This window comes from Triturus cristatus, chromosome 6 (assembly GCF_964204655.1).
Source record: "Triturus cristatus chromosome 6, aTriCri1.1, whole genome shotgun sequence".
Lineage (NCBI taxonomy): Eukaryota > Metazoa > Chordata > Amphibia > Caudata > Salamandridae > Triturus > Triturus cristatus.
This window is the reverse complement of record NC_140589.1, coordinates 1,793,584,711-1,793,600,694: the sequence shown is the minus strand read 5'-3', so window position 1 is coordinate 1,793,600,694 and position 15,984 is coordinate 1,793,584,711.

Genomic DNA, 15,984 nt, shown 5'->3' with positions numbered 1-15,984 from the left:
GACCAAAGAAAAAATAATCATGAAGTACAGTGTTCTGCTGAGACAAGCAGGTTAGGAACTAGGCCTAAGGCAAACACATCCAAAGCAGTTCTAGTGATTGCGAAATAGAAAATGGAATCGCACTAGCTAACGAGGCCTTCATACTGCAGGGATAACTTAGCAGGGTACAGAATGCGAACATCAATGCATGTAGTTTACCCACGCACTGCTAACCTAAGACAGCATGGCAGAGGCATCATGGGAAAGGGAATTTTATATCTAACAGACCCTCCTTTTAGAAGTTGTGGCTAAAAAAAGCCTTAATTGCTATTCGGTAGGGTCTTTAGAATTCTAAGTGGGGAGAAAGGGAATGCATGGTCACCCAAATCGCAAAGGGAAACGAGACAGTACAAGTATATCAACATGCATATAATCTTCTGGATGTAAGGCACCCTCATTTTCAGCTGGTCTAGACATATACCTTGGGGTGCCACTGTGTTCTTCAACTGTGTCATAGTCAGACTATATCAAAATACACAAATGTTCATTATTATGGGGCAGGGAAACTATAAAAGGCATATTGACCTAAAATAGATCTGCATAAACGCTCAACAACTCTTCTATGTCCTTCTGAAACATAACCTCCGCACTTGTACTGTATGTATGTCCTTTCCTTAGCAGTTAATGTACCTACGCAGTAATTACAACAAACTGGGAGACAGTGTATACAAGGGTCTATTTGTCGTACCACATATTATAACTGAGGATGGGCAAAATTTGTAGATGAGGCAGCAAATACAGTCGGGATACAAAACAACTTATCATACTAACTATCATGGATGGTCTCGGCCTAATATACATATTCTTTTGTCGGATAAGAATCACTAAATGCATTATTGCAGACTGGAGAACTGAATCGAAGGTATACCAATCTGAGCATCTATATTATCATGTTGTGTCCTCTGATGCTCTCCTGTGTGAGGAGCCAAAGTAATAGGCATGTTCACAAGGGCAACTGGCATTGTATAATCATTGGAATACACAGGATATTTTTCGTCCATGGGGTAGGATATTCCTGCAGTATTATTAACACAATAACAACTATGGATGCAACTAATATTTCTATGTACTAACTTTGCTCGGAACAGGGAGATACAAAAGAAAAGCTCTTTCCTTGTCAATTGGGGGCAAAACAAATACATGGTGATTGGGAGAAAAATACGACACAAGGGGATTGGTGGCCAGGGAACGAGAGGATGGCAAAACTCTTCTTTCCATTGTCTTTTTCAGAGTGCCATCACTGGTAAGCTCCTATTGTTCATCTAGCGTAGGTGCTATTGAGCACCGGCGGTGGAGCTGTGCGTCCACCTCGGATCCAGATCTCACATTGAAAGGCAAGGTATTTCTCTCTCTGGTATCACAGACCATTTGGCCCGTGCGTTAACCGTCCAAACAATGCACCAAACTCTCTTCTTCTACACTATCGTATGCATCTTAGGCAGGGTACCCGCACCCTATTCTTCATCCATGAAGTCCATCCCTACTAACCCTATTCTACCTTGTACACTGTTCCTCCATCAAGCAGATATTACACCCTACGCAAAAGGGGGTCAAAGGAAGAAGGGGGGTCGGACTCAAGATGGACCAAGGGGCATAGACTCAAACACAGGTGAGCCTACCGACTAGGCTCGATGAGCTGGGACTTAGGCACAAGTAGACCAACAGGCTGGGGCTCCTGAATAGCCCTTCTCCTTTTTTTTAATGGTGGTAGCGCCTCGTCCAGCATGTCTTTGCTTGGTCGTGATCATAGGTGTTCCATAACGAGCAGCCAGGTTGTGCATCCTGTCCGACCCCTCTCTCTCCCAATGACTGAAGGGAGTCCAGGACCAATTAGCGAGTATAAAACAAACTTTTAATGAACTGACAAGGGTAAAACGTTACACAATTTTTTTTCCTCCCAAACCCAAGCAGTAGGGTAAGCCTAAATTCAGTTACTAAACCCTGAAAGAATAATTCGGACATGTTTTGAATCATTGCGTCTGTGCATTCCAATATTATTCATTTAAAGAACCTCAAAAAGGGAACATTTCAACGCAATGGCTCCTTTGTCTTTCTTGTCTTAGCAAGCTTGTGTTCAATAAGTCATAGAGTTCACAGCACTTCTACTTGTGAACTTTTGTTACTGTGCAGGACTGCAGACACTTCTAGAATAATTTTTTTCGAGTAAGAACAACTATATATGACCATGCTCTCATGTTATAGGCATAGCATGAAACTCTAAAACTGTGAATTTAACAGAGATCCTTATTACATGAATAACCAACAAATTAAGCATAACGTAGTAAGTACATGAATTCTCCAGAAACCTATTCGCCAGCTCTAGTAAGGGCTGTCAGCTCAATTACACAGTCTAACTGATAAGGGGCTTGTGATGCCTCTGAGATCATATGTAGTGTTGCAATAACATGAACAATAATGGTGTTGCCACCTGGGGATTTTAAAGAAAAACCACTGACATATAGCTCCCCTTAAGGATCGAATAAGGGAGCATCAGTCTAGTCTACCCATCCTTTCATCTTCATCCAATTCAGATTCCATCAATTTACAGAAAGGAGGAGCAGTAACATGGCGTGCTTATTTATTTATTTTTTTGATCCTGACAATTTTTTCAAACAGTGTTATTTTAAAGCCAATTAGACGTGTCTCTCTGTCTATTCAAAAGCATATTCACAGCATCCTGTGAAATGAATGGCTAAAGCGAGTCCGACCGATTGTCTTATGGCCGTTTCTAGACAGCTTAGGTAGGCTCATAAAGAGAGAGAAAGTGCACAGCAACAAACTGCCTTGCGTACTTACCACGCGAAACAGCACACAACAATACACATAGTAAGCACATAAGACAAGAAAAACATAAAACGCACAACCATCTTGTGTACGCACAACACAAAACAGGACACAACAATACATGTACCAAGCACAGAAGACAAAGAAAAACGCAGTGTGTTAGTTTCATGCACCTCATGCATTGTTAATTTGCTTACGCTTAATTTGCCCAGGTGCTATTCTCCCACCCACTTTCGACAAGAGGTGACCTAAGTAGGTGTCCTCCTGTTGAAAATACTTACCCCATGTATGGGAAAAAACCTCCCCTGTCAGTGAGTCAGTCAAAAGTAAATATAAGAAATATCTGTTAAAGAAAAACTAGTTTCTTTGTTTGGCAAAGGTAAGTACCTTCGGGCAAAATAGGTACCCTAATCAACACAATGGGAATATGCTCTTTAGACAACCCCTGCTCAACCCCACGGGATCTTGGTGCAAGCAGATAGTGTTATCCAAGAGGCGATGAAGCAAGTGTTCGTAGCAACACTCACAGTAAAACAATAAAACACCATACCAAGACACCATACCAAATGCACATTCTCAGTCTCAACCATACTGATACCATACAGCCTATCCACAATCAGGCAGAGACACACAAAGAAACTGGGCAAGAAATTACCCTAACAGTGCTTGTTGCAAATACAGATTTTAAAACCATACTTACCAAGAGACATATTAACAAATTCTGGGCCCGATTCACAGAACTAACTTAAGACAAAATCCTAAACTCACTACTTTTGGTATTCACAGAAGTTAGGATTTAGTCTTAAGTTTGTCTTAAGACAAACTTAAGACAGACTTAAGTTTGTCTTAAGTCTGTCTTAAGTCTGTTTTAAGTCTGTCTTAAGTTTGCCTTAAGACAAACTTAAGACTAAATCCTAACTTCTGTGAATACCAAAAGTAGTAAGTTTAGGATTTTGTCTTAAGTTAATTCTGTGAATCGGCCCCTCTGAGTTCAATCCTTTTGTTTATTGTATTCCTATGAAGGATATACTCGTAAAATGGTACAAAAATAATTCCACATTCCATCCCACCAACAGGACAGCCCTTCAATAGTGAAAAAAGGTGAAATGATATCTTTTCACCACCAGGACACGACACACACACACCAGCACATATCAGGACATATCCCACTCTACACACACACCGCCTTATCCTGGGGGCCTCAACTAGCAGCCTTTTATCTACCAGTCCTAGTAGTCATCTGTGTACTTCACTAGGTGTTTACTAGTAAAACCAATATGTCAATCAGTTAGAACTAAGCACAATATCCATTTGCACAGAAAACACTAGCAATGAGACACTGAGCAGCAGTGGCATAACGCCCACTGCATCAGAACCAGCAAAAACGAAATCCTGCATTGCAGCAAAACCATAAGAGGAAGAGGCAAAAGGTCAGGTAAAACCACATTAAAAGATAACATGTTTAATACTATCCAACTGTGCCATCCCTAATATTACCTTGTATTTTAAAACAAACTTTCAGATTTGTCCAGTCTTCCTGGACAGCCCTAAAGGCGCAGCAGAGCCTATATCTCTTACCAGCCAATGTTATTCTGAACAAAGACACATCATCTATTCTATAAGCAATACTGCCAAAGAAGGCTTTGATCAGCGACAATAAAATATTGAGCAGCAGAAGAAGCATAAAAATAGCCAGAGCAGCAGACAACCGGAGGGCCACATTTTTATTTTTAACTGCACACAGGTCAGTCACAAATAGTACACACAAAATTGAAATAGTGGTACTATTACATGGTACCAGCCTTCTCCTCCCCAGCACCTTTTCTCAACCAAATGCAGAATCATACACAACAGGGCTCGTGGAATCTAGAGGAATTGCAGCCCTACATCGTCTGTTGCCCACAAAGTGGGTGGCATGGCCTCAAAACTCGGGGGGAATGGGCAAACACTACTCTCTACTTACATTGATGCCCATCAAAAAGCTCTGCCCATCATTAGACATTCACGTGCTTGAGGGCAGTAAAAATGGGATGCCAGACTTATCACATGCTCACCACAACCACACCCACCAATACACGCATAACACTGTACTATGTTAAATACATAAGATAAAGGAACAATATAGACCAATTGCTTCCCAATATCTACAACCAAGTCTCTTATTGTAAAAACAAAACACAATAAAAATGAATCTTTAAACAAACAATCAAATTCCTCCTTTGAGACACAAAACCTGTCCAGTAAAATCTAAATGATGCCTTCACTCCCTCATCTTTCCTCTGACAGCAACAACCAGAACAGCCTGAACGTCACTGCAGGAAAAGACAGCATTTGAAAATTGACTTTTCTGATAACAATGCTACAGCTGTCTCCAGCTGGGCCATTTTAAAATGTGCATCTTAATCAGAAATCTGATAATTAACATCATCACATGTGCAGTAATTTGTTCTTTTTACTTTGCAGAACAATTAGTTTCCTGCTAGGCCTGTATCAGAAACAACAACTTAGCAACTTTTCTCAAATGGGCCTATTTCTGCTGCCACCTTCTCTAAAACTGTATTTGTAATTTCTGTTTTTAAAACTCCTACAACTGAGTCTGGACCTTTCACTCTTTTCACAATGGACTTGGTAAATACAGAATTGTTAGTGTTAAAACTCCCATTTTCAAATACAGTAACCTGTTGAAATGCGTTCTCAGTTTCTTTCTGGAAATAATTCACATTTGCTCCGGACAACTAATTTAAATTAATTTTAGTATTTTCCATATGTTGTGGGAGCATCTGGTCTTGAAAGACTCCTGTCAAATGTACCTTTTTCTGAAACGGCATTTGCATTTGCTGAACTGGCACATTTTGTACCTGCATTTCTCTCCAATGCTCAAATCTGCTATAAAGATTGTAAAAAGGGCACTTTTCAGCAGTGCAACATCCATACCTGAATTTGCACAAACCAAAACACCTTTACTTCCATCCTGTGAAACAACACCTTGTAGCTCACTTTCTTTCTCGGCAAACAACTGATTCTGAAAACCTTTCTGTGCAAACCTTCTCTGAACCATCATATCTTTTTCCTCAAACCTTTTCTTCTTCATTCCTTGTTCAGCACTATAGTACCCTTCAGCCTTCAGAATACAATCTATCACCTTTCCTTGAAAACAAACCAATATTTACTGTATGTGCACACTAGCCTGAACAGAGAACATTAAACCAGTTAACAACTGAGTCCCAAAACACAAAACTCATGAACCTATTATTTCAGCTCCTGTGCTATTTTTTTAGTCCGTTCCCAATTAACATCTGTTCCTGTTATTCTGCCTTTCGAAAAAAAAAAACCTGGCTCTGCGGTATGCAGCTCAGCCTGTCTGTGTCTGACGTAGAAGCTACTCCTTGAATGAACCCTCCCTTCACAAGAACACTCTTTTCAGCATCTCTGCTGTCCTGTCTGCTGCTTTCAGTCCTTATGCTTGATGAGCCTCCTCCTTGGGAATGCCTCCCTTATCACACCGAACGTCATGGCAAGCCGGCCACAAACTGAATTCACATGCTATGTCTTTCAACTTTGAAAATCCTTTTTATTCAGCTAAACACTCACAGCCCAAAGAGCTTGAAACACCTTTTTCCAAATTAAATACACATTCCAATGTGGGCAAACACACCCACTTAGCAATCCATGTCTGAAGCTGGAAAGCTCTAAATACAAACCCACAGCTCCCTTTCCAGAACTCCTGCCTCCCCTCTTTTTTCAGAGAGAAAATAGAGAGCACATTCAGCGCTGCTGAATTGCGAGCGTGTATTTCACCTCTCCTTACTGCACCTTTAGAATACGTGTCTGTTGAGCACAATGCTCATCCCTTACTTACATTTTTCTCATGATGTACTTTTCCTATGTCAAACCAAATGTACATTCTTGCTAGTATTTCTGATCATATCATATTTCTATTTATGTATTATTATTTATTTATTCTTCCAAATTTAAAGTGTCATCCTTCCAATGGGCATCTGCAGAACACAATGACAACAAGAGACCAAATTAAGCTCTTTCAAGACATTGTCAAGAAGGGACCACACTCATCATTTTGCCTGGCAAAGGAATTTGCAAGTACATTTCCAAAGACGGTCGGTCCTCAAAAGGTGTAAAACAAAAACCCACACAAAACAGCTGCTGAGGCAAGGCATCCTTACCTCCACATGAAGAGCACAGTTGCTACTCACTCAAACAAGCATTTCACAAGCACCACCACCGACATCGGTCCACACACCTCATAGCACTCAAACACCTCAATCAAACCACAAGTCAGCCAGGAGACTGCATCAAACTACCTGTTTTATCTTCTATAGGCCATACTCTCAAAGAGTCAATCATCGACTGCCTACTCATTTTGACGAACAATTTGTCTTGCAAGAAGTTCCATTGGTGTACATCAAACAAACAGAGCAACACCGGCATCCAAAACACTCCATTTTACTTAGACAGGGCATCTCAATGTGAGATACAGGCACTGTCCCTAACTAACAAATATAACACCACCAGCAGTAGGAAAAGAAAATATTAAACGATAAGAATAAAAAGTTGTCCAAGGAACAAAACACAAGCAATCGGAAAAGCGCTCCCTACAGTCTAGAGACTGTACCAAGTTCAATAAGACAGGCACTAGCCCCAGACCTCTTCAAGCACAGTCCAAATTTCAATTTGGCCTGGCAGATTGTTCACAAACAGTCCCAGACCTTTTGGAGTGCGGGCCAAATTTCCACTTGGCTTGGTGGGCTGTTCTCGAATACTCTGTGTCTTTTCCAAGGGTCCACAAACCCGCCAAGTACAAACCAAGGCGGTATTCACACCATTCCAAGACACAGCCCGTCGACTCGTGTCGTTCAAGCAAGGCAGTTCAGAAACTGCACCCAAGACAGTAAAGAGACTGTACCAGACACAACCCACAGGCTCGTGCCAACCAAGAATGGCACAATTTTCCCAAGAACCAAATCACTCTCCTCGTGCAAACAGGTCAAGCAAGTTTTTCTCCACTGCCGACTCTCCAGACCAAATGGTCAGCTCCAAGGTTTCGCATTCAGGACCCAGCTAAGGGCCACTAGCCGAGGATCCATCTAATCGGGAGGGCAGAGCAGCTGCGAGAACCAAGTATGTGAGGGGCCCGATCCTCTCGACCAACCAGATACCACCCCGGCCCCTTCGACCCAATTACAGGTTAGGGGTCCCTTCACGGGGTCCCTGTTTGGGCACCATCTAAAGGATGTGGCCCTCTAGGGCCACACATGTTATATACAACCACCTGCTATGCCTTCCCAAGAATGAAGAGTCGGTCAAGCAGTAGAGAATGAAACTTACACTTTATTCAATGCATATACTCTGCGGAGGAGCCCAGTCAGGCCAGCACCAGAAGATGTTTGCTGAGGGGCACTGACTCCCCAGCTTTCTATAATACTGGGAGATTTCCCCCTCATGCCTCCCATGGAAAGTTACCGGCCAGAGCTGGGCACGAACAATGGAGGCACAGAAAGATGAGCTAACCCCTGCCAGATGGGTGCAATATCAGTGATCCAATGGCCACTGCTCCGAGTCTCAGCATCTCCAAATTTGGGAGCAGAGCTACATGTACACAATGGAATGTATACATGTCCTGTCCTGTTAGCAGGTCGAGTTGCAGCCTTGGACAGAAGGAAAATAATCACGAAGTACAGTGTTCTGCTGAGGCAAGCAGGTTAGGAAATAGACCCAAGGCAAACACAGCCAAAGCAGTTCTAGTGATTGCGATATACAAAATGGAGTCGCACTAGCTAACGAGGCCTTCATACTGCAGGGATAACAACAGGTTACAGGATGCGAGCATCAATGCATGTAGTTTAGACACACACTGCTAACCTAAAACAGCATGGCAGAGGCATCATGGGAAAGGGAATTTTAAATCTAACACTTACATACACAAAATCTACACATATGTACAAAGCAACATTACCTCATGGCTTGCATGAACTCTACTTGTGCAGATATGACCCCTCTCACATCCACATCAAAGTACATGCTCAACTTTCCAAACTAACATACACACAAGCACGTCATATGCCCCCTCTCGTGCAGCTAGACAGAAACACATGTCTGCCACGCAAGCTACAGCCTTGTACTCAAACTCTTCCAACCTGATTCTCACAATCTCACACAGGTGCTGCCCTTCTCACATTCACACCTACATGTACAGCACCACTCTTCATCACTATGTACACCACAACTCTCACATATATGACATTCACACAATGTACTGTATTCAGCACCTCCTCAGCAGACATCAAATGTAACATGTCAAAAGGACCACTCTCATCACCAGTTGCACCCTCAGTAATGTCTTCGGCTGCACTCATATCACAACGTGCAGCATCAGCGCCCATTCTGACATACACAGTTTACAAATCACCACATCTCACAACAAGACACATTGCTCAATTGATATGTCCGCAGTCATTCACATATCACCACACACCCACCCTACTCTGCTTAAGTTCTACAGATTGTCATTTCTAAAACACATGCATTCACAGATGCAAAAACAAAATACATCAACTATACCACACCTCACATTTAACCGTTCAGCATACTAAATTACACAACTGGTGTATCATACACTTATCCACTTTGTCACATATGACTAGTTTAACCTTGTTTCACTGTGACCCTGTCACATCCATATATGACTTCCATGCCCAATAACCCCATTGACTTATGCACATTAACAACTAACCTCACACATTGTCAATGCACTGTTCCGGTCATATCTCACAATAGTGCAACAGACTACAGCTCTCATCACCTGCCATAATCCGACCATGTCTAGCTGGATATACCCCTCTCACCTCTACTTATTCCTACAATACCGTGTGCAGTATTAAACCAGTGTAACAAGCTTGCATACTCTGATTCACACCCCCATGTACCACCACTCTCCTACACAAGAACATCCCATGAACTTAACCCATACCTAAGACTCTCTGACCATATCTAAATTTGTCCTGGCTCCATTTGAAATTGCAGCTTTTGGCTAGGTAGGTAAAGAGTCTGAACTCAGAAGTTTCTTTTCACAATTGCTTTTATTATTCCTTCTTTACATGCCTATATGATGCCAGGATGAATGAGATTGCTTTTGTTGTCTTTTCTTTTCTTTCTCAGACTCTTCAGGTTCTCCTTCGTAGGACTGGCTTCCCGATGTTGCCCCTCGGAAAGAAGATGGGACTATGGTAAGTATATCACCCCCTTTTCTTTTCTCTCAGTCAGCGATTATTAGGATCTGGAAATTAGAGGATTGAGCAATTTCCATACCCGACCGCCACCAGTGCTCATTGAAGTCACACAAAGTGATTAAATAAACAAAAATCCTTCTTTAACGGCTCTCTTGCCCCACCAATCTCCCACCCTTCCAGACTCCTCTTTAGTTTGCCTTTAATTCAAGTAAGATAGTAACCGGCCACGCATCTGTGATAGCCACGTCCCTACTGGGGCGTGGCAGGCTGCTGCACGCTTTTGTGTCCTCTTCTCTTCAGCTTCTTGCTCCGGGGGTCACTGCAGCAGATGATCTCCCGCTGGCAGTGCCTCAGCTACCAGGTGCTTTTTGTTCTTCTTCTCATCCTCTCGGTGTCTTAACTCAGGACCTCTTTCGACAGTCAGGTTACGCGGCGGCGTTTCCACTTCTGGGTCTCTTCTTAAAGGGCCCGTGTTCTCTCCACTAGGTTCTGTTGGAGGATCTACGTCATCCGTTCTGGTCCACGACAGGGCGGTCTCGCCTCGGGATTGTAACTCTCATTGGTATCAGCGTGTGGCAGAGGACTCGTAGGCTGCAAGGGAGAAACAAAAGGAGGTATTGGTTCATTTTCCTGGTTTCCTGGTTTCCTCTCCACCAGTTTGGGTTGCTCATTATGTGTTGATGTTCAAAGGAAGCAATAAAAATATTTGCATAGGCAGGTGCCCCAGAAAAGCCCATTGATGTACCTGAGAGCTGTGTGTAGTATGTTTCATTCCAATTGAAATAACTGTGGTGTAGACAGTAGTGTAAAAGTTGTAACAGGAAGACCTTGTCCGTTTCAATCTCTTCTAATTGGAGTAGAGCCCACTCTACTGCCTCCATACCTGCTGCATGGGGTATGGAGGTATATAGGGCTACCACATCAATTGTGCATAATAACCAAGATGTTTGTATTTCAGAACGAGTATTTTATAGTTTGGAAAGAAAATCAGTAGTGTCCTTAATGTACGATGTCCAGTTCTGCACACATTTCTGCAAGAAGTAATCCAGGTATCTTCCTATGGGATCAAAAATGGATCCGCAGCCGGACACAATTGGTCTGAATGGTGGATCTTCGAGATTTTTGTGTATCAGACACAAAAATCTGCCTGCCTATGCAAATATTTTTATGGCTTCCTTTGAACATCAACACATAATGAGCAACCCAAACTGGTGGTCTAAAATTGGATTATATTGTCGCTTTATAGATGATATTTTTCTTATTTGGAAAGACACGAGTGAATCACTGAACCACATGATTCTAACGATGAATTCTTTGGATCCTAGAATTCAGTTCACTTACAAGATTGATAATAACAAGATTGAATATCTAGACGTAATCATTACCAAAAATTCTGTTGATGCTAGTCTTGAAACCTGCATTTACTCCAAACCCACGGATCATAATAACGCTTTAGACTACACAAGTTTTCATCCTAGAAGTCTTCTAAAGAATTTACCGTATTCTCAGTTTATACGGATTAAGGGTATATGTTCAAATCCCTGAGCTTGCAAACAAAAAATAGAAGAGTACAGACAGAGATACATTCAAAGAGGATATCCTGATACCATTCTTCAAGAGTGTATACAGGGAGTTACCAACCAACAACGTTGTGATTTGTTTGCCAAACACAAACCAGCAAACACCATTAATATAGTATTTGTATCTAAATATACAACTAGCTCCCCAGCTATTAAAAAAATCATCAACAACAGATGGGAACTACTGGCCAATGAGGCGGGCTTTAAGGATATTTTCAAAGAACCTCCTTTACATGCTTATACAAGCGGCAAAAACCTAAGAGAATAACTGTCTCAAACCCGCTCCGAAATCGCTACTTCCACATCCAAAGGAACACTTAGACTGTTCTCGCTGTAATAACGTAATTCTTGGCAATCACATTACTCATCCTACTACAAGCAAAGCAATCTCATTAAAACATACGAGTGATTGCAATACCAGCAATGTGATATATGGAATAAAATGTCCCTGTGGTAAGATTTACGTTGGAAAAACAGAACGTAAAATTAAGACTAGACTGACCGAACACAAAAGTCGAATAAGAACAAAAAATTTGAACTCGTCACTTGCGGCCCATTGGATTGAGGCACAACATTCAATCTCCCAATTACGTTTTCAAATCATAGAGAAGGTTAAAATCACACCAGGAGTAGATAACAACAATAAACTACTCCAACGTGAGGTTTATTGGATCAAGACTTTGGACACCATGGTTCCGATAGGTATGAATCATAGATTGGACATGTCATGTTTTGCATAGCGCTACAAACACAGAGCACTTAATATACAGTTAATCATTCATGTTGGATTATGTTTTTCCTTTTTTTCCTTTTTTCTTTCATTTAGTATTACATGCCATACAGTCAGTTTATTCTAGCATGACTTTACATCCTCACATCTCTAGGCATCACATCGTATTATCAGCAGAGTTTCATGCGTCGACCCTTCGCATCATTTCAGTTATTATATAACATTATCCCTTCATCTAATGGATAGTGTGATTCACGTAAAAATTTAATTAGGTAAAATATGTTATTACTACAATCTGATAATGAATATTACATTTAGATGTGGTTTGATAAGCTAACATCTTTTTATGTAAACTTTATTAAGAGCATTGTTTTTGAGTTGGAACGCCTAATTTCATATAAATATCGCACATAATTTTATGAACCACTGAGATCCAGTTGGTATATACAACTAGTTGCCTCTTTTAATTTCATTTGTTCAGCATGAGCTTTTCATTATCATGCTCTTCATTATTCCTCTTTAAACCATGTATACAGTTTCATACTGATGGATATATTTCAGTGTATATTCAAATATGGCACCCGCAAGAATGCTCTCGAAACAGTTTTTGTCAGCCCGTTTTTTATGTTTACACTTCGGTCTGACCAGCGAACATCTTTTTATGAAACTTTATTAAGAGCATTGTTTCTGAGTTGGAACACCTAATTTCATATAAATATGTCTCATAATGATGGACATATCTCAGTCTATATTTAAATATGGCGCCCGCAAGAACGCTCTCGAAACACTACTTCTGTTTGTCAGCCCGTTTTCTATGTTCACACTTCGCGCTTTCACCGCGCGATTTAAACGTGAACTCATAGCACCATTCTATTAGCATCACGGAAGTTATTCTGTTTATCGCGATCACATCTACTCCAGGTATGAGGCATTTTTTCGTGGTGTTCGGTTTTTTAGATTCAATCGAATGCGTCTTTAACATTTTACGGAATAGGTTTAAACTAAACTCTCACTTATGCAGTCTTTTTGCTCTCCGTTTCCATTTAGATATTTGATGAAATGGGTGCTGTTTAGGTAAGACATTTGACGTTGTATACCTGCTGTTCATACACCTCTAGCAATCGTGTTTTCTTGGTTTCAATATTGCCTTAAAACACGTGGATTTTTCACACTGAATTCTCTTTTGGCTCTGTGTTTCAGATAATAACACTGGCAAATCTTTAATTAGGTAAGCTTTTACAAATCAGGTACTCTCACGGTTTACTATTGCTTCATGATATTAAAACCATTATTATTGTGATCTGGCATTTTAGGATTATCGGGTAGGCGGACACACACTGGCTATCCAAGGTACGATTAATTGATATACATTGAAAACAGTTGAGCTAACACATACTCATTCTCGAGCCTCCGAATGGACACACAAATAATATTATGTTCTATATATTTTTATTTCAGAATTTTCCCCTGAGGAAGGAACTTGCATGTTCCGAAATGCATTGGGCATAGATACGAGCATCCACGAATGTATATTTCTGTAAATGCACAATTTATGTTATGTATGATGTTTAAGCACATGAAAAGGGGAATTTTTGAATAACTATTGATTGCTATGTTCCGTTACCAAATACAAAAGTATGTATTATTCCTCCATTATGGTTGGAAAACTTTTTTCTTATAAGTAAATAAATGTATACATGAGAACAAATGGATTAACATTGTTGGTTACAAACCAGTGAACAGTGCGCAGCAAACACAAGCCCCCATACTTGTGACTTATAAGCAACACTGGCTCCAGTGGCATCTGCACTCCCAAAACTCCTGTATACTTACTGTCCACTCAGCATACCACACGTAGCACAGCACAATGCAACAGACATCACAGCACCCCTTGTTCAGCTCTGTGTGATCTGGAACAGCATGAAGCATACTGCAAAAGGACACCATGGTCAGCCATGCGCAAATGACAACCTACACACAAATCATATACTCAACTACTAATGATATGTGGCAGTAAATAGGAAAGTCAATTTTGGACTGACAAAACAAAACATCAACATGATGTAGCCAGACCAAAGCAGGATGGCCTGACTCACATATGAATAAGAAACCACTGGACTCTTAAGACCACAGAAACCTTGCATAACTGGAATCGAAAGTTAAGTCCTAGGAGGCAACAGGTTTTGAAGACTGTGAGAATACTCCTCACCTTACACTCACCATGGAATCAGGCAAAGTATGAGATGTGTACACATCCATGAAGGGAAATTGCCTACAGGGGCATGCCACCTGTGGCAAGGTAGTCATTGCCACTAGTCTACCAGATCTAAACAATACACAGACATGGGCCAACCACTATCAAGTCACAAACAAGTATTGTACCATCACTTTTGGACATATGTGTGTTCAAAGTCACCAGTATGTAGTAAAACTCCAGATGTAATCAGGTGTATTGATGAGACAGGTGTCTTTCTGCATATCACAAGCATATGTAGCATGCTTCTCCTAAACTGTTGCATTTTGAGACACTTGCTCTATGTTGACATATGAAAGCATGACCTATGTGCAATTGTGATGTAAAAAAGTAAAGGTTTGTGACTACATTTCACACTCATAGCCCAAACTGATGTGGATGATGACACCCAGCAAATGTAGAAACCAAAATCTTGACAACATACTGTCAAAGGGAACATACTCCATGAACCAAATGCAATCCGTGCCATACTAGCATTGTATACTTTCTCTACTAATTGTACATGATTTACAGTTAACTAAAAAACTATTTGGGGGACACAGAAATCTGAAATAAAAAAACAGTTAACATGCTTTATTCTGTGTGAATAAGCAGATGAATAACACAAGGCCAATGGCCAGTCCAAATATGTCCATAGGCTTTATGGGCCCACACATCTTTCCCATAGAGTCTTGCCTGCACAAATACTGCAAGGGGTCACCTCCCTTGGGAGGGGCATCTAGGGGTCATGCCAGGCACCAAAGGGACAAAACTAGGGAGGACTTGGTTGGGTTTTGGAAGGAATGGGATCAGGAGGTGTGTGTGGGTCCACTCCAGTGGTTGTGTCATATTGAGGGGGCATTGGGTCCACTGCCGTAGTAGGCTCAGACTGAGGGGAGGGCAGCTGTAGTGGGAGTGCTCGATGGAGGTGGGAGGGGGCTTGGTTTAATCATCTTGGGGATGGTATAATCACGGATTGTATATACAGGGATGGGGAGGGACTTCTTTTTTTTGGTGCGAGGTACAGGGCTTGGGTGGAACAGTCTGGGTTGGTGGAGGGGTTTTGGGTTTAGAAGACCGGTGGGATCTGCGGGGGGGTTCCTTTTCTTCTCCAGGTGTGGCAGATTTAGATGTCTGGGCTGGGGGGTGGGTTGCTTCTTCTTTTTGGTATGGAATGTGGATAGGCCGGTAGGGAAGAGGCCAAGGTCAAAGAGAAAGACGTTTTGGGCATAGGGGAGGAACAGGAGAGTCAAGGGCAGGTGTTGTGGAGGCAGAGGGTTCTGAAGTCTGCGGGGTGTGTGTGGATGCATGTGTGTTGTCTGGTGGTATGTCCCAGGTGGTGAGTCTGTAGGGCTTGGAAGACCGGTGGGATCT